The 11,990-nt window shown below is 41.3% G+C and overlaps 1 non-coding gene across 1 annotated transcript; it reads right to left on the reverse strand.

Annotated features, from left to right (window-relative positions):
• Window positions 1–632: 632 nt before the first annotated feature.
• TRNAR-CCG lies at window positions 633–705 on the reverse strand. The gene has a single exon. It is a non-coding gene; the product is annotated as a tRNA-Arg (tRNA).
• Between the last annotated feature and the right edge of the window lie 11,285 nt (window positions 706–11,990).

The following is an 11,990-nucleotide window of genomic DNA, read 5'->3' on the forward strand; positions in this document are numbered from 1 at the left end:
GCATTTCATCGAAAAACATGGTGTGAATAGGCCCTAATGCCTCGTACACACAACGACAGCTTTTGGCCGGGAAAACTGGCCGTGTGTATGCTGCATGGCAGTTTTCCCGACAGGAAAACCACCAGGAATCGCGACAGAAAAAATGAGAACATGTTCTCTTTTTTCCAGCCGTGATTCCCAGCGGTCTGTCTCCTGGCACTTTCCCTATGGGAAACACTGCGATGAAGCATGCACACGGTCGGGATTCCCGGCCAAAGCTCTCACCGCAGTTTTCCCAATGAGAAAACTTCTGGTGTGTACATGGGGTAAGTGACCGAGCAGGTTCTCGGGTTTCCCTCGGGATTCCCGGCGGAATTTTTTCCCCGCCGGGAATCCCGATTGTGTGTACGGGACATAAAGGTTTAATGAAGATTTATTATTGTGCTAGGAGGGAATTAATGTGCTCAATGTTATTATTGTGCTAAGGGTTATTGCTTGCCTTCACACTTGCCATATGGGGAGAAAGCAAGTACTCTACACACCTGGGAGGCTTTCTTAAAGATAAGTGTTTGCCTCTTATTTTGCAAGGTTTGCATTGGATATACAATATTTGGATCATATAACATTATATAATAACAAAGAAACATAAACAACGACCCAGATGGGACTTGAACCCACAATCTTCAGCTCCGGAGGCTGACGCCTTATCCATTAGGCCACTAGGCCCCAGTGTTGGCATGCCTGCCCTGGGCTCTAGGTGACCTTTTCCCGGCACAGCTGACGCCCACTCTGGGCGCTTTATTATGCTTTAATGGGGCTAAAATCTGTGTTCTTTATTGACTGTAAATTGAATCTTGAATTTTTTGACTAAGCATTTCTTATTATGGTATGTCTGATTCATTATAATACAGGATTCCAGGTCTAGGACTTAGTTCCTCCTTTATTCTCTCAGCACCTCTCCAAAAATTGTCTGGCTCTCTGCCCTGGGGGGGTTAGAAGTTCTTATTGGTACCTTATACATTTGTACCTCATGTGGTGCCATTATTGTCTTTCCTGATAGACTGCTGAGACAAAAAATTTATATCACAGAGAGACTTTTTTTTTTTTGTCATTCTAGATATATTGGTAATGTAATTCTTTGCTGACTACCAATACCACTAATTAAAAAATTGGCAACCGCTAAATATAAGGAACTAATCCGTATCAAGTATGTGTAATATGAAATATTCAGCACTACCATCAAGTACAAGAAAATTTGACGATGAAACGCATTGGTAGGTGGAGGGTCTTTTCAGATATGAGTATGGGCTGTACATTGAGTTGCAACATTATATGTGGTGCACCCGTGTAATATAGAAATCATGTAAATATGATATTTTATTTCTGGTATTTTGTTCTAACTTGACATTTTTAAAATAAAAAAAGATAACACACTTTCAGAGCTTTTATATTATATTACAATTTTATTATCAATAATATATATATATATATATATTCATGCCGAAAAATGATCGTGTGTACGCGGCATCAGATGCGAGTCCCGCGATTTGTCATTCACACATCGGTGCTTTCAAATCGTGGGCAGAATCGCGGAAAATCTGCCCGTGATTCAAAACTCTGAAGTGTGAATGCAGCCTGAGAGTGAAAGTAAAAGAAAATCCTACATTTTGTGTTGTCACCAAAAGAGGAAAACAAATCTTCCAATGGGGACACTAGTTGTTGTGACCACCAGGGATTCCCTCAAATCTCCCAATTGGACTAATAATAATAATACAGTGGACCCTCGGATTACGAGCATAATCCGTTCCAGGAGAATACTTGCAATCCAAAGCACTCGCATATCAAAGCAAGTTTCCCCATAGAAGTCAATAGAAACTAAGGGCCTGATCCACAAAAACCGGCCGTAACTTAACTTTTGGCATTTAAGTTACACCGCCGCAAAATCTCTACCTAAGTGCCCGATCCACAAAGCACTTACCGTGAAATTTTGAGCGGTGTATCTTAAATCCGTCCAGTGCAAGGCGTTCCTAATCTAATGGGGCGAGTCCCATTTAAATTAGGCGCGCTCCCGCGCCGGACGTACTGCGCATGCTCCCGATGCGATTTTCCCGACGTGCATTGCGCGAAATTACGTTACGCCGAGTTTTGTGAATCGCGCCGGGTAAAAAAAGTTGCGTTGGGAAAAAAAAGAGATGCGGCGGGAATTTTTTTTTTTTTTTTTTTAAATTGACAGAGTCGCGGGAAAGAAGGGTCTACTTTTACATGGTGTACTAACTTTACACTTTGTAAAAGCAGCCCTAATTTTGTGACGGCAAACTAATACTTATGGAGAAAAAACGAAGCTTAAAAGCTTTGTGGATCTCCGTAAGTGCTAATTTGCATACCCGATGCTGGATTTCGACGAAAAATGCCCCCAGCGGCGGCTGCGGTACTGCATCCTAAGATCCGACAGTGTAAGTCCCTTACACATGTCAGATCTTCTGCCTATCTATGAGAAACTGATTCTGTGGATCAGTTCCATAGAAAGAAACAGGGATACGACGGCGTATCAGTAGATACGCCAGAATATCCCTTTTGTGGATCAGGCCCTAAGATAATTTGTTCCGCATTGAGTTCTATTGCATGCAATACCGCATGTGGCCAGAGGTGGGGGGGGGGTGCCGGAGAGACTCGGAAATACTCGGGGACAGCTTGGTTGAACTCGGAAACCCCAGAAAAGGCTCAGAAACATTCAGGAACTGATTTTTTTCTGAGGGATTCCAAGTATTTCCAAACGGCTCCGAACCCTTTATGAGTGTCACCGGCGCCCCCAAAAATCTGGCCAAATGTGGTACTGCACACCCCATTGGCTTGAATCCTGCTTGTTTTACGAGACAACACTCACAAACCGAGTCAGGATTTTTTTTTACATTTGCTTGTCTTTCGAAACGCGTGTTAACCGCGTTACTCGTAAACCAAGGTTCCACCTTAATAATAATTGTACAACTGTAATATTATTTATTTCGATTTTAAAGAGGTAGTAAGGTAAATTTACAAACCTTACAGAAAATATATTAATAAATGCAAGTTTAGCTAGAAAAATGAAATTATTACAAAGTCTATAAAAATCATTTTTCCAAAAAATTACTTCAAAAAGCATTAAATTGCCTTTAATCATAACGTAGCAGTTATTAGTCAATGGGAAACCTTGGAGTATAATGTTAGTAACACAGCTGGAAAAGAAAAAGGGTGGCAGTTTGAAGGTCGATTAACAGCAATAGAACAGTTACATTGTAAACAAATATATTAACTATACATCCAGATAATTAGCACCATGTTTGATAAACCAGATCTGTTTCACACAGTTTTCTCCGTGAACTCAGTACATCTTGTATATTGTCATAAGATAAAATTATCTCATTTTAATGCTAATTAGCTACATGAGGGGAAGGCAGTGCACTTTAAACATTATGTACGGGGTTATTAGTGTCTTATTCAGCTTCTTGTGTATATTACAGTGAAAATAATCACTGAAAAACTAGCATGTTCTAATTGAATTAATCTGTTTGTACAAATACGGCTTGTATGATTTCACACATATAAAGCGCCTCTACATAGGGTTCCCTTTTTGCGAAGAGTTTTATTCTATTATAGTTTGTGTTTTATATGAGGCCCTGTACACGTTTTGTTCGTCAAGTTCCTTGTGAAGCCGCCGAGGATCTCGGCGAGCTAAGTTTCCCCATTGACTAACGAGGAAATAGAGAACATGTTCTCTATTTGGCCCGACGAGTTCCTCGTCGGTTTCCTCGGCCAAAAGTGTACACACGACCGGTTTCCTCGGCAGAATACGGCTCCCATCGAGTTTCTGGCTGAATTCTGCCGAGAAACTCGGTCGTGTGTACGGGGCCTAAGGGGTTTTCACTTCCTATGCCGTCTCAGCACAGGTCTGTAGAAAATTATTAATTTTGTTTCCTTTACCCCGGTCGCAGCAAGTGGGGGAAGTAAAATAAATACCCAGTCCCTTCCATCCATTCAAAATTAAAGAAAAAAAAACATGTCTCAAACACTTTTCACTTACCGCATTCTGCTGTCACATGACCTCCTACGTTACTCCTTTCAAAAATGGTAACAAGTGATCCAGAGTTAGGCCCTGTACACACGATCAGTCCAAACTGATGAAAACGGACTGAAGTTCAGTTTCATCGGTTAACCGATGAAGCTGACTGATGGTCTGATGTGCCTACACACCATCAGTTAAAAAAACGATCGAGTCCAACGCTGTGACGTAAAACACAACAGCGTGCAGAGAAAAATGAAGTTCAATGCTTCCAAGCATGCGTCGACTTGATTCTGAGCATGCCCGGGTTTGGAACCGATGCTTTTGCGTACTAACTATCGGTTTTGACCTATCGGTCAGGCGTCCATCGGTCCAATTTTAAAGCAAGTTCTCTGTTTTTGGACCGAAGGACAACAGACCGATGGGGCCAACACACGGTCGGTTTGGACTGATGAAACTGAACTTCAGTCCGTTTTTATCAGTTTGAACTGATCGTGTGTACAGGGCCTTACATTTAGGTCTTGCTGTCACCCTTTGTGTCATGAGGCCATGAAGTCAATTATTGAAGACTTCAGGACCCTGTGAGGACCTGAAATCGCCAATGGCAAGCGTTCACATCACAAGGGAGTTCAGAAGAAAGAAGGCTTGAGACCTGGCCTGTCATTTGACTGCAGGGGTAGACTTGACCGGGTGGGCATTTGCCTCCTCGGGTTAGTAGCCATAGAATATAGTTGCCTTGAGTGGAGATACTTCACCATTTAGACATCAATTTGAACATGACCCATAGTCCTTAACACATGGTAGGCTTGATATAACCACTTGCTTCCCATTTAAAACCTTGACTGTGTATGTCAAAATCTTGGAACTTTTTATTTACTCCCATTTTGATGTCACATGACCTCCTACGTTACTCCTTTCAGTAATGGAGAAAAGCGATCCAAAATTACATCCGGGTCTTGCTGTCGCCCCTTGTGTCATGAGGTCATGAAGCCAATTATTGAAGACTTCAGGACCCTGTGAAGACTTCAGGACCGGTTTGGACCGATGAAACTGAACTTCAGTCCATTTTCATCAGTTTGAACTGATCGTGTGTACAGGACCTTACATTTAGGTCTTGCTGTCACCCTTTGTGTCATGAGGCCATGAAGCCAATTATTGAAGACTTCAGGACCCTGTGAGGACCTGAAATCGCCAATGCCAAGCATTCACATCACCAGGCAGTTCAGAAGAAAAAAGGGCTTGACACCTGGCATGTCATGTGACTGCAGGGGTAGCCTGGACTGGGTGGGCATTTGTCTCCTTGGGTTAGTACCAATAGGATACAGTTGCCTTGAGTGGAGATACTTCACCATTTAGACATCAATTTGAGCGTGACCCATAGTCCTTGGCACATGGTAGGCTTGATATAACATTTATTAACTTTTTTGTGATCATCACCGATTGTGCGATTTTCTCCACTTAGTATATTACCATTAGCGCCCCCTACCTCACCACATATTAATATAACAACCTGCTTCCCATTCAAAACTGTATATGCCAGAGGTAATTCTTTCAGCATCAATACCTTTGCGGCTTTGATAAATCATGTAATCAAATTCTGAGGGCCACGAAGGAAACTACTTTCCAAAAAGGGGTCATTGAGCTGGTCTTCATACTGTCCTGGCATTTTTAATTTGATATGTTTTATAATAGAAAGTATATGAAAGGGTTGTTTCACCAAAGTATTTTCTGTATAATAGAAAGCAAGGAAAATAGCTCTTTTCAAAATTTTTGGACTATTTTCTTCATATCGCAAGAAATAAAAATAAGTGGTTATGAAATAATACCAACAAAAATTATATAAAATTTATTTGGGTATAATTTTGTCATTGTCAGTCAAACTATCTTAGCACTAAAAACAAAAATGGACTGGTAATGAAGGGGCACTGTATATACAGATTTGTCCCCTTTGTTCCATCTCTCTCTCTCAGAGACTCCTAATCGTATCTTTTGATTTTATTTTTATTTCAGCCATTTTTTCAGATGACTAAGGAGATGATGTAGGATATGTAGAATCTAAAAATCTAAGAATCTCTTTAGATATTTTCTAAGAATCTAAGAATCTCTTTAGCCTCGTACACACGATCAGTCCATCCGATAAGACCGGTCTGATGGACCGCTTTCATTGGTTAACCGATGAAGCTGACTGATGGTCTGCCTACACACCATAGGTTAAATAACCGATCGTGTCAGAACGCGGTGACGTAAAACACAACAACGTGCTGAAAAAAATGAAGTTCAATGCTTCCAAGCATGCGTCGACTTGATTCTGAGCATGCGTGGATTTTTAACTGATGGTCGTGCCTACTAACGATCAGTTTCGACCTATCAGTTAGGAATCCATTGGTTAAATTTAAAGAAAGTTGGCTTTTTTTTAACCGATGGTTAAATAACCTATGGGGCCCACACACGATCGGTTTTGACGGATGAAAACGGTCCATCAGACCGTTGTCCTCTGGTTAACCTATCGTGTGTACGAGGCCTTTAGATAATGTCTTGGGACTGGACGGTCCTCAGTGATTCAGAAAGCAGTGCCGGTGTCCCAATCATTGTATGCAAAGTTCTCAGTCTTTCGGATTAAATGAAGCTGAACCTCATTAAACCCAAAAGAATGAGGACATCTGGTAATGTAAAGGAATTACTGTTGGGAACAGTACCAGAGAGGAAGTGAGTATTCCACCCAGACCTGCTTTTTATTGTAAACACCATTTTCAAAATGTTTGCCTAGAATTAGGCTGTTAATCGTATCTACTAGACATGTGCACACTGAAATATTTTGTTTCGGAATTTTGTTTTCCTCCAAAAAAAATTTTTATTTAGCTACAAATTCATTTTTATTTTGTTTCGTTAAAAAAATGCATTCGTCCAAATATCCAAATTAATAAGGGTTACATCTGTCAATGGAAGGCTTGTTCTAAGAAGATTCGATGAAGCAGCTAAACTGTACGACGCCGCAATCGTACATTTCCGATTGAATGCTCCACCCACAAGCTATAGTAGAATTCTAACCTTGTATGACTAGTAATAATTATATTTATTATTACTAGTCAACCAACATTAGAATTCTTCTATAGCCTATGGGCGGAGCATTTGACCATAAATGTCCACTCGCGGCGATCGTATGTTTATAGCTGCTTTGTCGAATCTTCATGTCTCTATAATGTCTAATCTTTTCTCTCTATGTACATTTCCGATCGAATGCTCCGCCCACAAGCTATAGTAGAATTCTAACCTTGTATCACTAGTAATAATTATATTTATTATTACTAGTCAACCAACATTAGAATTCTTCTATAGCCTATGGGCTGTTGTCGCAGTTCGATACAGATAGAAGATTTGACATCAAGGTGACAATAGTGATCTGCGGCTATCGAACCTGCGGTCAAATGTGCCTAACCTAACTCTATTAGTCCAAGATTATTCGACATAGAGAAAAGATTCAACATAGAGAGAAAGGATTCAACATAGAGAGAAAATATTCAACATAGAGAGAAAAGATTCAACATAGAGAGAAAAGATTTGACATAGAGAGAAAATATTAGACATTATAGAGACATGAAAATAAAGCATTTTTTATGTCGGATCTTTCGAATTTCGGATTCTGCTTGTTCGTTATTGTTTGTTAAAACACGAAAATGCATTCAGACAAAAACGAATGCACATGTCTAGTATCTTACCATTATCATAATATACTAAGCCAGTTTACAACCCATATAATAAATAAAGGTACTGTGTGATCTTAGCAGAGGTTTGCTGCTTTCGACACCAAAGTCTTTGTGCTTGCAGGTTCTCGTGATGGCAATCTGCTCCTAGGACAGATATTTCAGCAGCCTGACCTCAGCCTCATATCCATAGGTAGCTAAACAATCTTCCAACATACTGTAGAGTCCCATTGTGTAAATGTTTGGCTATAACGTAGCACTTGGCTTGGTATATGATTCCTTGAGTGCCTGTGGGACCTTCAGTTTGAGGAATTTATCAATAGCAAAGTATATTAACAATGGCCATCTTGTGGGGTACGTTGCAACGGAGCAGGTTAGTCACGAAAGAATCCTTATCTCAGACCAACAATAAAATTTCATTTAATATGAAATATCTCTTTCCTTTGTTGTGCAGGGAAAGTTCAAATAAACATACCTTCCCCAATTAACTGGAAACAGACGCTGAAAAGAATTTGGCAGATTTACAGTATGTCTTATGGAAGAAAAAAATAAGAAAATTTGATTCAATTAAAAACATATAGCTTATGGTTCATTTTGAGAACGTACTGTTTTTTTTATATGTTACATATTAATTATACATTTTTCCATTTAATGTTAACCATAGCTTATTCGGATGGCCGGCAGCAAATGCTTTATTCTGTATGGCCCTGAAATTGATACAGTCCTGTTGATACTTCCAGTGTGGCCATTTAATTTCTTCAAGCGTATGCATCTTTTTTTTTTGTCATTCTTAAAGAGTAAACCCTATCAATGAACTTCTGTGCTCCCTGGTCTGTTAAATATACTATGGAAAACATATTGCTATATCTGTCCATTAGTGATGGTTGAATCTGCCTGGGTTCGTTTTGCCAAGGTTTCGGTGAATCTTCTTTAAATTTTGCTGATCCCGAACGTGCACATGAATCCCAAGTCTGTAGGGGGTGGAGGCAGTGCTGGGACAAAGTCACCTAGAGCCCAGGCCGAACATGCCAAATTGTGAACCCCCCAGCCCCAAGATGTATGAGCACTATGTGTCAGCAAAGCCCCCCCCCCCCAAAAAAAATCAAGCACCAATCTGCCTGCTTACCCCCTAGATTTTACAGTAGCATGGCAGGTTTAATCAGGGATTATAGGGCCAATGTGTGTATGCCTAACATATAGCTATAAGGGATAGGTGAATGTGGTGAATAATAGTGATATTTTTAATGGACAAAGCTAGGCCCAAATTTAATAGAGAAAAATAGCACATACTGGAGCTCTAATACAAGAATTAGAATTCTGCAGTGCAAAACTGGTCAGCAACAGGACGATTTTATTCAGGAATAAAATGGCTAACCAGTGCATGCCAAATTTTGTTTTATCTATGGGGATGAGGGCACATCCCTTATACCCATAGATAAAACAAAATAAGGCAATTAGGCATGTAACGGTCACCACCGTTTACGATTTCCATTCCATCGCCCCACGACAGCTTATCCGAAAATCCAGCCGACAGGCATGACCCATTCCATTTCCCAGAATAACGAGACACACGCTCTGTTTCTGGTTCCAAAATGAATGAATACTTTTAATGGTAAAGCTCAGTCTTTTATACAGTTACAAGCTTGTGACAGTTAATCACAGGGACAATGAAACTCTCCACCCAAACCATCACACAATGGGGCTTCAATTACACATTCAGATGGGCTAATTACTAATCATTATCCAGACAGCCTGGCTCCGCATTTAGAGGAGGTAATTACTACAGTTGACAAGTCACATTCCACATCTTATCATCAATAGACTTTTCACACAAAACAGTGTCATTAGCATCCACAATGAAAGGTCTTTCAGAAGCCAGACTCAATTAACACCTCAAAGTTAGACATCTGACCTTTACAGACTTAATTAGTACAATAGACACAAAACAGTATTAGCATCACACAATGGACAATGGAATATCTTAGGAGCCCGACTCAATTAACACTTCAACAGTCTATTGACCTGTTCATAAGAAACAACCTGTAATATTCCAAGATCTCCTGCAATACATGAATTATCATTAATGTCCCATCTCATGTAATCTGAGATATCAGTTCTCAGTCATCCTATGCCCAAAAGGGACATAGGATGACCCTAGACCAGGGATCCTCAAACTATGGCCCTCCAGCTGTTGTAGAACTACACATCCCATGAGGCATTGTTACACACTGATATTCACAGACATGACTAGGCATCATGGGAATTGTAGTTCCTGAACAACTGGAGGGCCATAGTTTGAAGACCCATGCCCTAGACCCAAGAGTCATTAGTGAAGCTGACACAGGAGTACCCCACATCCTTCAAAAGTCTCTGGGTGTCATGGGCCATTCTGTTACAAGGCATATTTGGGAATATGAGGTGGTTTAAGTTCACAGAGTTCTTGACACTGATGCAGCAGCGTACTGTGAATAAAAGACAGCTCTGTGACCAGATGGTTAGTAACAAATAATTGCTCCACTTTTAGCACCTTAAGCTTAAAGGGGCCATATCAGCCTAACAAAGTTTGCATTGGATGGGACAGCAGCTGAACAAGATGGCTTGTTACCAGGTGCAGTGAGCTAGTCTGCCACTTGGTGGCTCTGTCCCAAAATAGTGGGACAGAGTGGGAATGATGCAATTGGGTGTTTTGTCCCTTTAAGAGGAAACCTTCCTATAGTGATGTAGTGGGTGGAGTTAGTGCCCATATAAATACCATGATAGGAGGGGCCTAGTGAGTTGGGGCATCGGAGCCAAACACCCCAGAGCCTTGTGGATGTAGCCAGCTAATGCCCTGACTCTTTTGCAGTTGTCAGTGGACCATGAGCTGGATGCAAAGGGACTTAGGCTGCATTCACACCTGAGCGTAGCGTTTTGCGGCGTTTTTTACTGCGATTTGCTGCGACAAAACGCAGCGTTTTTTACCGCGATGTGCCGCAAAAAATAGCAGCGTTTTTTACCGTGATTTTTTACAGCTCTAGGGTCACCAATGTAAAACGCCCAAACGCCCAAATTCGAGCGACAAAAAAGGGTCCAGAACTTGTTTGGGCTTCAGGCGTTCGGCGTCAGGCGTTTTGTAGTTGAGATGTGAACCATCTCCATAGAGAATAATGTATTTTTTCCCCTCTAGCGTTTTGGGGCGTCGCACTTCAGGCGACAAAACGCTCAGGTGTGAATGCAGCCTTATAGGTCAGGCCAGTGTCCCTTGACGTGAGTACAAGTGTGACATCTGGGTGCATGTCCCGCTGGGCACAGCTATGCAATGGGACATAGAGAGAGCATGGTATACTAAAGAAAAGCATCTTACTTGTGCTCTGTGACAGAAGCTGAATGCTGTGGCCTTAGTATACACAGGGACGTGGTCCCAAATCTGTGGTGCTCCTAAGGAGACAAGGCTAAAACAGAAAATGGTTCACAAAATGATGTGCTGACGTTCTGCGCCCAAATAACAGCTACAGAATGTTTTCTCCTGTGAAGGGCATTATCCAGAGATTTTTGGCAATAAAATAAAAACTGCTGCCCGTTCACTTCCTGGATTTACACAGACACACAGAGGCACACCTCCATCTCTGCAGCTCTCATTGATCCTCTTATGACTCATCCCTCCTCCCTTCCTGGCAAACTCTCATGAGAGTGAAAGAGACAGAGTTGTGCATGATGTCATAAGCCTAGGCCTTTTACCAGACAGGAAACAGGAAGTGGGCTGTATAAGGTATTTACTGGCAGTTTAACTATCCAAAGTTTAAACAACAAGGGCAGAAGATTTAATAGATGTAAAGTTGAAAAAATGACTTAAGTTCTGCTTTAAAGCGGTATTCCAGCTGCACCTTTTTTTTTCAGCTGCTACAAACACTGTGGCTGCTGACGTTTAATAAGGCCACTTACCTGTCCAGGGTGTCCGTGATGTTGGCTCCCCCGAAGCTGATCCATCCATCGCATCAGGTGCCGCTATTCCAACTAAGGGAAACAGGCTCTACTGACGGTTTCCGACTGTGCATGCGCAAGTCCCATGGCACTTTGTGAATGGCCAGCTTGTCTTCTGAGACACACACAGATCCCAGAAGACAACGGGGCTGCTCGCCGAAGAAGAGGACGTGATGTCCTGGGCCGCGGCCCGGCTGAATCGGAAGTACATTTGTACTTCTAAAAAAGGTATTATTGGAAAAAAATTATAATTTCAATATTCAAAAACGATGGGTGGAGAGGTGGTCTTTCGTTTAAGACCATTTTTTAAACAT

This window comes from Rana temporaria, chromosome 7 (genome assembly GCF_905171775.1).
Source record: "Rana temporaria chromosome 7, aRanTem1.1, whole genome shotgun sequence".
Taxonomy (NCBI): domain Eukaryota; kingdom Metazoa; phylum Chordata; class Amphibia; order Anura; family Ranidae; genus Rana; species Rana temporaria.